Raw genomic sequence first — 14,937 nt, forward strand, 5'->3', positions numbered from 1 at the left:
GGCACACTATTCTACCTTATTTATGTTCCTCTTTTTTTAGGTTTTCATGGTTTATATAAGAAATGTCTATTTTAATGTTGTTACTGTTCTTAATTTTCTTTTTATTTTATTTTAATTGTTCATTACTTCTATAGAATTTATATATATTTCCTTGTTTCCTTTCCTCTCTGAGCTATTTTTCCCTTTTGCGGCCATTTGTATTATAGCATCCTGCTATTCCAACTACGGTTATAGCTTATCTAATAATGATAATAATAATTTCGTTCAGTGCAACCATAGATAATGCGCACTTCCAGTCTAACCAGTTTCTTCCTGTACCCTCGTAACTTACATAACAAACAGGAAGAAGAAGAAGAGACCGTGAGTCCGAGAAAGGAAGTAAACAAACGCAGAATTGTCGCTGTTGCCTAGAGGATAGAGTTTCTTGTTACTTGTCAGTGTCGTTGCCAGGGAAATTTACGTGTTTGAGTTCTTATAGTCTTCGTCTTCAAACAAAAGTGTGTTAAGTAATTTATATGTTTATTTTTCTATTTGTAACTCTATTGCAATTTTCCTGTCATTGTATGATATTTTTTGCGTGTTATTAACAATTTAGTGTATTGTAAACTGTGGTTCGTGGATAGACTATTCATGAACCTAAATAGGCAATTAGGGAAATTATTGAAATATGTTAGGCTTAATTCATGTCAATGTCAAACCTAAACCAGATGTCTACCATATAAATAGCTAAGGATGAGTACTTCTCACAATCCGCAGAGTAATATAGTAGCTTTAAACATGGCTAATAGGATGAGGGTGAGGGATTGTTGCAATAGTGTTGGAAGGATTGTGCCTTTACGTATTCTAGCTTAGAATGATCCAAGTTTACCTTAACAGCTCTTTTGAGGTCCTATACTATACTACAGGGCACCCCTACTCGGTAATGTTACGGTAGATTCCCACACAGCGCCATTACTGCTTGCTAGTACGTAGGAGCTTGATGTTTTTCATTTTTGGTGAGTGCATGGTGGAGCATAAACCATTAGACTATAGAAATAATACTAAAATCTAATGGTTTTTTCTCTGTCGTCCGCCTGCTTTGCTCGCGAAAAAAAAAAAATCAAGGTCCTATGTACTTTACCGTAATATTACCATTTACACTCTACACGACCATTAGTAATTCATTTTATTGTACACATTCCAAGATATTCAGCATTCCACACCACATAATGCTCATTTATTGCCAAATCCACATCAAAGTAATTAGAAAACAAAGTCTTCAGTTTTCTCTTGAAAGTCTAGATATCTTCAGTCTTTTGAATGCCTTCTGGGAGATTATTGTAAAGATTTAAGCTTAATTGATATCAGGGAACAGGTTTTATGTAGTTGGTTGGGAGAGACATAACTTTCTTATTACTTGTCAAATCAATTTTTTTTATTGCGAAGATGTTTATCTTCGTCTGAAATACAATATTATGAAGCTAGTTTTACGATTTACGAAAATATTATGGTTTAGTGTTACCTTGCCAGGAGTGAATCCGACTGGAAAGCAAATACAGGGTTGAGACTTAATCTTATGAGAAGCAAAGGACTCTGTTGTGAAAGGGTGGGAATGAGTTGTAGCAAGGGGGCGTAGCCCTCAGCCTGTCTCTTAGGTAAGTTAGATGGGGAACCTTAGGTTGTTTTCCTTTTAAAATGTGGTTTTTTACTCTTAACGTTTGGAATTTTAGAACATCTAAAATTTGAAAAATATGGTTTTCAATATTAATCTTACCCAATGATCATGTAGCTGTCAACTCTGTTGCCCGACAGAAATCTAAGGTCGGGATACGCCAGCGATCGCTATACAGGTGGGGGTGTGTACACAACAGCGCCATCTGTCGAGCAGGTACTCAGGTACTTCTTGTCAACAAGAACTCAATTTTTCCTCTGTCGTGCCACCGGCAAGACCTACTTGGATACGCTGTTGATTCTGGAGTTGTTTTTCACGATTTTGGTGATGTATTCGCTCTAGATTTTAGCCTTCGCTATTCAGGAATCTTTATCATTAGCTTAGCAAGCTTTTTGATTAAATTTGGATTATTTGTTAACGAACTTTGCTAGATTTTGGAATTCCCCCCTTGACTATTTCTACAATTCAAGATGTCTGACCAGTCTCAAGTCCCTAAGTACAGGCAGTGTAGCGTTAGGGCTTGTTCTAGGCGTCTTCCGAAGGCCTCCATAGATCCTCACACCGTTTGTTCCAATTGTAGGGGTAAATCCTGTCAATTGGAAGATCGATGTGAGGAATGCGCTGGGCTTTCGGAATTCGATTTTAACGAATTCCTTAAAAATGCACGTAGGCTAGAGAAGGATAGGATCAGGAGGAGTTCTTCTCGCTCTTTTGATTTTTCCTCTCCCCATGCCCCTCAACCTATTCCTTCCCCTGTAGTGGTGACTCCCGACCCTGCTACTAGTGCTCAGCCCTCCATGGCGGACATGATGCGTGCCATTCAGGCTCTTGGTGACAGAGTGGAGTCATTAGCTAATGACCGGAATCAGCTTTTGGCAGATGTCAAAGAGCTGAAAGCGCAAAGTGCAGTGGGAAGTGTTGTGAGTGCTACTAGTGAAGTGAAAAGTGTCAGTGTCAGTGTTGCGCATGAGGGTACATCTGTTCGTGCCAGTCGTCCTCCCAGTCCGGGACCTCTTGCAAGCTCCCAAGCCCAGGGGAGAAGCAATGTCGAAGGACCAAAGGGTTCGGCAGGCCTTGATCAGCGTACGGATGTACCCTCAGTGGTTGCGGACGTATCTGTCAGAGATCGTCCCATCCACAAACAGACGAATGAGCCCTATCATTCCTCGTCTGTGGAAGAAGTTTCGAGGAAGAAACGTTGGACCAAGGTCTCACGACCGCTCAAGCGTAAGGTCCCTTCCGAGCGAGTCCAACGGCCCAGGTGTAGCCACTGGGTCAGTTCGGACTCGCCGCAGTCTTCCGAAGACTGCACACCTCCCAAGAGAGGTAGAGTGGTTCCGCAGCAGGCAACTACTCCGTCTGTTGCCGCACCAACCACGGTAGATCCTAAGTGGTCCATGCTGCAGACTATGCAGTCTCAGCTTGCTTCCTTTATGCAGGAGTATCGTGCTGAGAAGGTTGACACGGCACCAGTTAACCTACAACCTGCCACGGTTGTGCGCTCAGCAGATACTGCGGCTGCCTGCTCCCACACTCCACCTGTGAGAGCTCCACCACCGATGCGCAGTCCACCCTGCCAGACGCATGTTCATGCTGCACCCTCCGTTGACATGCGTGAGCTTCCGCATCAGCAGTGGGAAGGTGCTGTCGAGCTGCCGTGTTTTGACACGATGCGGCATGCTCCGCAACCCATGCGGCATGCTCCGCATCCCATACGGCATGCTCCGCAACCCACGGCAGTCCCTCCCACGCACCAGCACTCTGCTTTTGTTGTTGCCAGCTCGCAGACTGACCAGCAGCGGCATGATGTTGGATCCGCAGCAGCTACGCATGCACCCGTGCTGCCGGATTCAGCCGTTCAGCTTTCTGCTCCACCTTTGCCACTTCCTACTCAGCTTTCGGATGATGGAGTATCTGATGACGAAGCTGCACATTTGGACGATCCGCACTCCGACTTAGAAGGACCCAAGTCTACGCCTCCCTCCTTAGACTTTCGGAAAGTCCTTGCCTTGTTCAGGGACTTGTATCCGGAACAGTTTGTGTCTGCAACCCCTCGCTCTCCTCCCTCCGAGTTTGCTCTGGGCATGCAGTCAGCAGCTCCTGCCTTCACCAAACTTGTCCTCGCACGCTCATCCAAGAGAGCTTTGAGGGTTATGGGAGAGTGGTTGCAGTCCAAGAAGCAACTGGGAAAGACTGCTTTCATCTTTCCGCCTACCAAGCTTGCTTCCAAATCTAGCGTCTGGTATGCCACGGGAGAGGAACCCGGCTTGGGAGTTCCTGCCTCTGCCCAGGGCGACTTCTCAAGTCTGGTTGACTCTCCCCGCAGGCTGGCTATGAGACGATCTAAGATTTGCTGGTCCTTTTCTGACATGGATCATCTGTTGAAGGGAGTCTTTCGTGCTTTTGAGATCTTCAACTTCCTCGATTGGTGTTTGGGAGCGTTAAGCAGAAAGACTTCCCCTTCGGATAAGGACTCTGCCATGCTTATCATGTCTAGCATGGACAAAGCCATTCGGGATGGGTCTGGTGAGCTTGCGGCTTCGTACGTGTCGGGAGTGCTTAAGAAGAGAGAACATCTTTGCTCCTTCTTGTCGTCTGGGATCACTCCTTGCCAGAAGTCGGAGTTGTTGTTTGCTCCTCTCTCCAAGTGTCTCTTTCCGGAGGAGCTGATCAAGGGGATGGCTGCCTCGTTGATCCAGAAGGATACCCATGACCTGGTGGCGTCCTCCGCACGTAAGGCTAAAGCTTTACCTTCCGTGCCTAGACCTAGGATGGACACACCAGCGTCTAGGTTCATCCCGCCCTTTCGTGGCAGAACCTCCAGCAGAGGAGGTACCCGTGCCGACAGTCACCGTGGCAAATCGAAGAAGGGTTCCAAGTCCTCAAAAGGCAGAATCTGACTGCCTACCTCTCCAGACAGCAGTGGGAGCCAGGCTCAAGAACTTCTGGCAAGCTTGGGAGAGCAGAGGTGCAGACGCTCAGTCTGTGAAGTTGCTAAGGGAGGGGTACAGAATTCCGTTCTGCCGCAGTCCCCCTCTAGCAACGTCTCCCATCAACCTCTCTCCCAACTACAAGGAGAAGGACAAGAGGCTAGCGTTGCAACAAGAGGTGTCGCTCTTGCTACAAAAGGGAGCGGTAGTCATAGTCCGGGACCATCAATCCCCGGGCTTCTACAACCGTCTCTTCCTGGTAGCGAAGAAGACAGGAGGTTGGAGACCGGTGCTGGACGTCAGTGCTCTCAATGCTTTTGTCACCAAGCAGACGTTCACGATGGAGACGACGAAGTCGGTCCTAGCAGCGGTCAGGAAGGAAGACTGGATGGTCTCGTTAGACCTGAAAGACGCATACTTTCATGGCCCCGTCCATCCAGACTCCCAACCTTTCCTAAGGTTCGTCTTTGGAAAGGTCGTGTACCAGTTCCAAGCCCTGTGCTTTGGCCTAAGCACGGCACCTCTTGTGTTTACCAAACTGATGAGGAATATTGCCAAATTCCTTCACTTGGCAGACATCAGAGCCTCCCTCTATTTGGACGACTGGCTTTTAAGAGCTCCGTCAAGTCGTCGCTGTCTGGAGAATCTCAGATGGACTATGGATCTGACCAAGGAATTGGGCCTTCTGGTCAATATAGAGAAGTCCCAACTCGTCCCATCCCAAACCATTGTCTATCTCGGTATGGAGATTCAGAGTCGAGCTTTTCGGGCTTTTCCGTCGGCCCCAAGGATCAGTCAAGCCCTAGAATGCATCCAGAGCATGCTGAGAAGGAACCGATATTCAGTCAGGCAGTGGATGAGTCTAACAGGGACACTTTCATCGCTGGCCCAGTTCATCGAGTTAGGGAGACTCCACCTCCGCCCCCTTCAGTTTCATCTAGCTGCTCACTGGAGAAAGGACATGACGCTAGAGGCGGTCTCAGTGCCTATTTCCGAAGAGATGAGGTCTACACTGACGTGGTGGAAGAACAGCATTCTTCTCAAGGAAGGTCTTCCATTGGCTGTTCAGACCCCCGACCACCGTCTCTTCTCGGACGCATCGGACACGGGCTGGGGTGCGACACTGGACGGACAGGAATGCTCGGGCACGTGGAATCAGGAGCAAAGGACACTTCACATCAACTGCAAGGAGCTTTTGGCAGTTCATCTGGCCTTGATAAACTTCAAGTCCCTCCATCTAAGCAAGGTGGTGGAGGTGAACTCCGACAACACCACAGCCTTGGCGTACATCTCCAAGCAAGGAGGGACTCATTCGAGGAAGTTGTTCGAGATCGCAAGGGACCTCCTCATTTGGTCAAAAGATCGAAAGATTGCGCTGGTATGCGTTCCCTCCGTTCAAGATTGTCAACAGGGTACTTCAGAAGTTCGCCTCTCACGAAGGGACACGGTTGACGTTGGTTGCTCCCCTCTGGCCCGCGAGAGAATGGTTCACCGAGGTACTGCAATGGCTAGTGGACGTTCCCAGGACTCTTCCTCTAAGAGTGGACCTTCTGCGTCAGCCGCACGTAAAGAAGGTACACCCAAGCCTCCACGCTCTTCGTCTAACTGCCTTCAGACTATCGAAAGACTCTCAAGAGCTAGAGGCTTTTCGAAGGAGGCAGCCAGAGCCATTGCCAGAGCTAGGAGGACATCCACTCTCAGAGTCTATCAGTCAAAATGGGAAGTCTTCCGAAGCTGGTGCAAGGCGAATGCAGTTTCCTTAACCAGTACCTCTGTAACGCAGATAGCTGACTTCCTGTTACATCTAAGGAATGTAAGATCCCTATCAGCTCCTACGATCAAGGGTTACAGAAGCATGTTGGCAGCGGTCTTCCGCCACAGAGGCTTAGATCTTTCCTCCAACAAAGATCTACAGGACCTCCTTAGGTCTTTTGAAACCTCAAAGGAGCGTCGGTTGACCACACCAGGCTGGAACCTAGACGTGGTTTTAAGGTTCCTGATGTCAGCAAGATTCGAACCGCTTCAATCAGCCTCTTTTAAGGATCTCACATTAAAGACTCTTTTCCTCGTTTGCTTAGCAACAGCTAAAAGAGTCAGTGAGATCCACGCCTTCAGCAGGAACATAGGTTTTACATCTGAAACGGCTACATGTTCCTTGCAGCTCGGTTTTTTAGCTAAAAACGAGCTTCCTTCTCGTCCTTGGCCCAAGTCGTTCGAGATCCCAAGCCTGTCCAACTTGGTGGGGAACGAACGAGAGAGAGTACTTTGCCCAGTAAGAGCTCTTAAGTACTATTTAAGACGTACAAAGCCATTACGAGGACAATCAGAAGCTTTATGGTGTTCTATCAAGAAACCTGCTTTACCGATGTCTAAGAACGCAGTTTCTTATTACATCAGGCTTTTGATTAGAGAGGCCCATTCTCATCTGAAGGAAGAAGACCTTGCTTTGCTGAAGGTAAGGACACATGAAGTTAGGGCTGTCGCTACTTCAGTGGCCTTCAAACAGAACCGTTCTCTGCAGAGTGTTATGGATGCAACCTATTGGAGAAGCAAGTCAGTGTTCGCATCATTTTACCTCAAAGATGTCCAGTCTCTTTACGAGAACTGCTACACCCTGGGACCATTCGTAGCAGCGAGTGCAGTAGTAGGTGAGGGCTCAACCACTACATTCCCATAATCCCATAACCTTTTTTTTAATCTTTCTCTTGAAATGCTTTTTATTGTTGTTTTTTTGGGTTGTACGGAAGGCTAAGAAGCCTTCCGCATCCTGGTTGATTTGGCGGGTGGTCAAATTCTTTCTTGAGAAGCGGCTAGATTAGAGGTTGTGATGAGGTCCTTTAGTATGGGTTGCAGCCCTTCATACTTCAGCACCTAGGAGTCGCTCAGCATCCTAAGAGGATCGCTAGGCTCAGTAAGGAAGACGTACTTAAAAAGGCAGAGTAATGGTTCAAGTCGACTTCCTTACCAGGTACTTATTTATTTTATGTTTGTTATTTTGAATAACTGCTAAAATGAAATACGGGATACTTAGCTTCTAATGTTAACATGTATGCTGGTCTCCACCCACCCCCCTGGGTGTGAATCAGCTACATGATCATCGGGTAAGATTAATATTGAAAAATTTTATTTTCCTTAGTAAAATAAATTTTTGAATATACTTACCCGATGATCATGAATTTAAGGACCCTCCCTTCCTCCCCATAGAGAACCAGTGGACCGAGGAGAAAATTGAGTTCTTGTTGACAAGAAGTACCTGAGTACCTGCTCGACAGATGGCGCTGTTGTGTACACACCCCCACCTGTATAGCGATCGCTGGCGTATCCCGACCTTAGATTTCTGTCGGGCAACAGAGTTGACAGCTACATGATCATCGGGTAAGTATATTCAAAATTTATTTTACTAAGGAAAATAACATTTGTTCCGTAACCGAAATACAAACCACGCTATTTACAAAGGGTTATTACTTTTAGCGTAGCTGAAATGGCGAGCCATTAGAATTTAACGAGGGTGTATTACCCCCGCGCTAGTTAGCGGGGGGGTAGGGGAGTGGTAGCTAGCTACCCCTCCTCCCCCTCACACACAGGTGAATACTCACTTTCACTTTTGGCTCGGACTGTGACAGACGTCTCTGTCTTGGTCCTCGCTTGGCAGCCATTGTCTGTTTTGTCTTTACTTATTCGCTTACTTTTCTTTTACTCAATATATATGTAAACATGTTTTCATGTTTGTATATATATTTGAGTATAGAAATAAGTAAGTTTCCTTTTCAGATGTGTGTGTGTAGTGTACGATATCTACGTGGAGGCCTCGGCAGTTAGGCCACCACGGCCTAATTTTATGGGTTGCGATCGAGTTTGACTTCGGTCTTTCTCTCTCTCTCTCTCTTGAGGTCGTTCACCCTTTTACTATGTTTTACTACGCCCTTGTAGCTTCCTTCCCGTGTGGGTGGGGTTGCTACGCCGTACATTTTGTCTCAATTAGTTTATGAATCTAATTGTAGTTGTTAATTTTTCAGCTTGTAGAACGATTCCTTTCGGGGTTTTCGTTTTTTCTTTAGTGTTCATTCATTTTTAAATTACATAATTACATAGTTACATAATTATAATTGTTATAATTCTGTTTTGGTTACAGCTCTCCTTCCGCGAGTGTAAGTGGTTGTGAGGGCACGTGCCTGTTGTGTAATTCTTGTTCCTTTTCCTCGGGATTCCTCTTCGGAGCCTTCCCGGGGGAATGAATGTGTACTAATATTATTTGTTTTATTTTTTTACAGTTACCGATCTAGTTCGTTTCTGTAATATAGCAACGGTGTGAGCTGTCTGGTTGAGTCCTGGGGATTCGGCTGTTGCTGCCTCCCCCCTTGTATTGTCGTCAGGGGCGTGTCTCCTTCTACTGGTAGTACTCCCGTGTCGACGGACAGCTCTCCAGTTCCTTTTAGAACAGTCAGGAGGCTTGCCTCCTTGGGCGGATAACTTTCCTTCCGAGGGAAGTTTTTTCCTGTCCAGGCTTGAGCTTTTCCTCTTTTGGGGGGTTCTTCTCTTGCCTTTTTTTCGTGCGACTATGCTCTTGGTGCTGAGCGGTCGCACCTGCAGTTTCGCTCAAGGGGCTGGGCAACTGCAGGAGCTCCTCTTCGGAGGATTGCCCCTTTTAGGTCACTGGCTGACCAGTCTCTTCCACGAAGTGTTTCTCTTTCGTTCGCGAGAGAGTACACTCATACAGACTCCTCTTCGGAGGTTTCTTCTGTTGCTGTTGCTGTTGGCCTCCCTCGCCGTAAGGCCCTCCGTCCGCCTCGTCGTAAGGGCCTCTCATCTCCCTATAAGGGTGCTTGAGGCGCCTTTTTGAATCTCCGTTTGCAGCCTACAACTTCTTTTTCTCGATCTTCCGTCTTGGTGCAGATGGACAGCAGTCTAATCTCGTCTTCCGACGGGCAACGGTCTTCCCGACGGACAACGGTCTTCCCGACGGACAGCGGTCTTCCGACGGACATCAGTCTCCCGGCGGACAACGATCCCTTCGGGGCAAAGGGTTGCCCCCACGGGGGTTCTTCCCTTGCGTGTCAGGGTTTCCCTGCGCGCCCTTCTGTTCGTCAGCGCTCTCCTGTTCGTCAGCGCTTTCAAGATGATCTTCCCTGCGGTTCCTGTTACGTGCCCTGTGCGCCCACGTTCGCCCTCGCGATCTAGAACTTCGGTTCAGGTCGGGGTCAAGGACTCTTCTTTACGCAGGCTTCCACGCGTAGCCTTCTGCTCGTCAGCGATCATCAGCTCGTCAGCGATCATCAGCTCGTCAGCGATCATCAGCTCGCCAGCGATCGTCAGCTCGTCAGCGATCATCAGCTCGCCAGCGATCTCCGGATCGCCCACGTGTGTTACAGCTGGCACGCCAACGTTCTCCAACACTTCTGAAGGAACATGGTTCGCCAGCTACTAGCTCAACTGCGGATGCTGATCGCCATCGCGCGACCCTCAACTGCAGATGCTGATCGCCATCGCGCGACCCTCAACTGCAGATGCTGATCGCCATCGCGCGACCCTCAACTGCAGATGCTGATCGCCATCGCGCGACCCTCAACTGCGGATGCTGATCGCCATCGCGCGACCCTCAACTGCGGATGCTGATCGCCATCGCGCGACCCTCAACTGCAGATGCTGATCGCCATCGCGCGACCCTCAACTGCGGATGCTGATCGCCATCGCGTGACCCTCAACTGCGGATGCTGATCGCCATCGCGCGACCCTCAACTGCGGATGCTGATCGCCATCGCGCGACCCTCAACTGCGCGCCATCGCACAACCCTGAACGATTGCCCGCTTACGCATGCTGCTCCTCATCGCACCACCCTGAACGATCGCCCTCCTGCAGATGCTGATCACCATCGCACCCTTTCACGCGATCATTCACCTGCGCATGCTGCTCGCCATCGCACAACCCTGAACGATTGCCCGCTTACGCATGCTGCTCCTCATCGCACAACCCTGAACGATCGCCCTCTTGCGGATGCTGATCACCATCGCACCCTTTTCACGCGATCATTCACCTGCGCATGCTGCTTGCCATCGCACAACCCTGAACGATTGCCCGCTTACGCATGCTGCTCCTCATCGCACCACCCTGAACGATCGCCCTCCTGCAGATGCTGATCACCATCGCACCCTTTCACGCGATCATTCACCTGCGCATGCTGCTTGCCATCGCACAACCCTGAACGATTGCCCGCTTACGCATGCTGCTCCTCATCGCACAACCCTGAACGCTCGCCCTCTTGCGGATGCTGATCACCATCGCACCCTATCACGCGATCATTCACCTACACATGCTGCTCGCCATCGCTTACCGCCAGCGATCTTCTTCACCTACGCGGCAGCACGATCCCTCGCCGTCACGCCCATTCGCCCGCGCGATCGCGCGCCCGCGCGATCGCTCGCCCGCGCGCCCGCGCGATCGCTCGCCTGCGCGCCCGCGCGATCGCTCGCCTGCGCGCCCCGCGCGATCGCTCGCCTGCGCGCCCTCGCGACCGCTCGCCTGCGCGCCCGCGCGACCACTCGCCTGTGCGCCCGCGCGACCATTCGCCTTTGCGCGACCGTTCGCCCTCGCGCGACCATAGTTCGCGGCGAATTCCACAGCCGGTGGTAGCAGCAGGGACGCCTGCTCCTAGGCGGCACTCGGGATCACCTCCATCCAAGCACAGGTTGGTAGTGCAGGACGAAGACAGGTCAGTACAGCATTCTTCCCACCTTCTTTTCAGGCAGGAACCGTCGTGTCCTCTCCAAAGGATCGCCCGATCCCTTTCACCTTAGCGAGGATTTCGGACTCTGTGTCCTTGGAGCAGCAGACATGGTTTGATCCGCTGGCACTGGCGTTAATGAGGGTTATGAAACCAGCACTCACCGGCCAGGGTAACAAACCAGCGGCTGTCTCTCCTACGCTGAAGAGAAAGAGAGGAGTGGACTTCGTGGTGACTTCCCCCAGGGCGAAGTTGGTTCCCAAGAGGTCGGTCTCGAGGGTCCCCACTCCTGCACGAGTACTCTCTCCTTCTCCCGCCCTGGAAGGATTTTTGGCGGGGGGGCTTTCCGTTGAAGATTTCTCCATCGGACAAGGGGTGACTGCTTACCTCTTCCTCTGGGAGCTTACCAGGTTCTTTCCCTCCTCGGTTACGGCCCGAGGTTTGGTTCAAGGAAGCTACAGGAAGATCAAGGGTACTTTCCTCCTCTCGAGCTCAGGCACCTTGGCCTTTCGTCGTTAAGTATCTACTTGCGGACAAGCTCGATGTTGTACCATCTGGACGCACTGACTGAAGGCTTCCTTCGGGTGTCTCATCTGTGGAGGTCAACGACCTCAGACACCCTTCCATCCTTGAGAAGAGTTTTGTCTTTGCCCAAGGACAGAGACTTAAACATCTGCTGTGCGGAGTAAATCGACTTCCGGTTTCACTCCTCCAAGGCGCTTTCTTCCAGACTCTGCAGGGCTCCAGCTCCCTTTTCTTTCAACCACGTCGGCCTAAGTTATCGGCTACGACAACTGGGACAAGGTGTCCAATTGCAGTTTCCTCCTGTCAGGAACAGATGGCACGGGAGACTCCCCCGGGGGGGGGCATAGTCCTAAAAGGAGTTCACGAACTCTAGGATTGCAGGTTTTTTCGCTGGGAGGATGCTTAAGGTTACTCATCCGAATGACAGCTTCCCGATGCCCATTCCCGCACAATCTCTGTGAGTAGCCAAGGATATCGCGCCTGCCGTCTCTGTCAGCGAATTCAGTGTCTCTGAACCTCTATGCCATAGCATCAGCAGAGTTGCCTGGTTGGGCAGAATGATCCATACCTTAGGCGAAGGTCTTCCTTAGGATCATCGACGGCTTCACCCCCGGCCCCCTCAGTCGATCCTTTCTTGTAAGGAAGGATCTGAGAGGGGATGTCCATAGTCGACCTCTCAGCCCTGATCAAGTTTGTCGAACAAACTTCGGCCAGCGTAGACCAGCAGAATCGATCAGACTGGTAACGAGGCGACAGGACTCCTTTAACCCTGGATCGGAAGGACGGGTACTTTCAGTTTCCATTCCATCCATCTTCCAGGGTGCTCGTCAAATTCAGCCTAAACTGCAAGTATTCCTGCTTATGATGCAGTGTGGCTATCCCGCCGTGGCATAGCAGGTGTGTTTCCCCAGAGAACTCTCCCTGCCTTCCTTTTGGCCGCTCAGGTGCAGACTTCCGCCTCCTCTGCTGTTTGGAGGGCTGGTCAACTCCGGTAGGCTCGGGTTTCGACCTTCTTCAGCGCCGGGAAAAGCTTCCGAATGCTGACCATGAGTGTGGGCTCATGGTATTTTGCTTGGAGCCTTCTCTTCCTCTGCCTCAACATCTGGAGTATCTGGCCATGATATTGAGTCAACCGCCTTACCACGTTGGAAACCCCGCTTCTCGTCCGTCCAGCGAGGTTAAGCAACGTCGGTACTTGGATGGGTGACCACCTGGGGACGCCAGATTCTGTTACCACATCCTCCGAGCCTTCCTTTCGGTTGACTGTGGCAAGACTGAGGAGAGTCGCAGTACCTGTTCTCAGTCAAGCAGAGTTTTCAGCCCTACCTTGGAACGTTTCCTAGTTCTTCTTTCCTCATTGACCCGTTTATAGTCCGAACGGTCGCCTCAGGATAAGTTCCATGTGGGGCGATCCAAGTTCCGGTGGCTTCAGGCAATGTTTAACCGGACTCCCTGGCCCTATGGGACCAGCGGAACTATTAAACCTGCAATGGGTGTTGACCTATGGAGCCTCTTGATGGTAGTGGATATTCTCGTCCTTTCCCCACATTCTTGATGCGGTTCTCGGACTCGTCAAAGGAAAGGGGGGGGGGGGGGGGGCATGTTCCGGTCCAGGCCTATGGTCAAGACCTGAAGGATACCTCTCCATCATTCAGGCAGGCTTAAGGGCCTTAGTCTGGCCCCTCTTCAGATCCTACCGCTCCTGCCAAGTCGCCCCGTTGCGTGTCGACTTCATGCTAACCAGCAGGGGACGCATTTTCACACCTTCACATCTTGCAGTAGAGATACCGGGATGATTGAGATTCTCTCAATTCCACCATCGGCTCTCTCATTCCAGGCAGGGGAATGTTTCTCTCAGACTATCCGAGCAGAGCCTCATAGAGAGAGTGTACCTAAGGGTCTTTGACCTTGGGTAACCAGCAAGTGCTGGTCTGGGGGACCTGATCGCGACAGCTTGGAACCTCAAGCTTCCGCTAGTTTTCCCCCCAGTCTCAGACCCCGAGACTCTGGCAAGATGCATTCCGGTGATGGTGGGACAACTTCGACGCCTGCGTCTTCCCTCCTTTTTGTCTGCGGACAATGGGTCTCAACAAAACCAGGTTGTCTGTCAACCTTTCAATGGGAGAGCTCCACTGGGGACTATGCGCAGAACGGTTTCTGGACCCTCTGCTTCCCCTGACGGAACTCCCGGGAGAGCTTCTCCCACGGCGCAGACTACTCAAGCAACCACACTGCGACATCTCTCCCGAACCGTGGCGTCGCTTCGGCTTCATGCCTGGAGACACTACGCTTCCTCCTCTAGAAGAGACAACCCGCTACAGTCGCGGTACGGAGGTCGCGTCATCTGCGATAGTCATCCACAGGGGTCTCCCAGGCAAAGTGAAGAGTCTAAGGTGGTTGGTGCCGTGGGAGATATACCTCTTCCCGTGAGGCCTCTTCTCCAGCAATAACGGTCTTATTGCCTTTCGGCGGGAGGAAACTCCTTTCCGCTCTTGGCAATGAAGCCTGTCGCTCAGCCTTTCCCTGACCTTCAGGCTTAAAGGAATAACTTTTTCCTGCCCGCTGGATCTATCCTCGCTCATGCGAAGCTACGATCGTCCCTGCCCTAGTCGGAGGAAGACCTCCAACTTGGAGCATGGCTCGGACTTTTAGTCCTTTAAGAGATCTTCTCAAGACCCTTTTACGACAGGCCTCGGATTGTATTCCGCCTTGGGTCTTCTGCTCACTCTGGCCACGGCCAGTGTGTAAGCAATCTTCTTGGTCTCTTACTACTCCCCCCCTTTCTAAGGAAGAGGAGAAGGCAACATTCAGGCTCGCTCCTGAGTTGTTGGCTAGACTCAGAATCTGAGGGTCCCGACCCTTCGGTCCGATTCATTCAAGATTTTGAGTCTCCATTCTGTGTCTGATGTCCCAAGACCTTCTCTTTCTTGCCAGTACAGGAATCGAGAGGTTAGCGCTGGGAACAGCTGCAGTTTGGCCTCAGTTGCAGCCGATTTGGGAACACAAGGAGGACATGGGGGGAGAGTCACCAGTATACCTCTTCAGCCCGGACTCAAGGACATTCATCTCGACCTGTCTTCAGACCCTCCCCCGTCACGTCGCCCTACAGCAC

The 14,937-nt window shown here is 50.5% G+C and overlaps 1 protein-coding gene across 1 annotated transcript in view; it reads left to right on the forward strand.

The window, feature by feature from the left end:
- The first annotated feature begins 341 nt into the window (after positions 1-341).
- The window catches only part of LOC137618217 (lysosomal alpha-glucosidase-like), a 109,314-nt gene continuing 94,718 nt past the window's right edge, over positions 342-14,937 (forward strand). Inside the window, exon 1 of the mRNA XM_068348335.1 lies at positions 342-497. The gene's annotated coding sequence lies outside the window, so the exon portion shown is untranslated. The remainder of the gene's footprint in view (positions 498-14,937) is intronic.

This window comes from Palaemon carinicauda, chromosome 24 (assembly GCF_036898095.1).
Source record: "Palaemon carinicauda isolate YSFRI2023 chromosome 24, ASM3689809v2, whole genome shotgun sequence".
Lineage (NCBI taxonomy): Eukaryota > Metazoa > Arthropoda > Malacostraca > Decapoda > Palaemonidae > Palaemon > Palaemon carinicauda.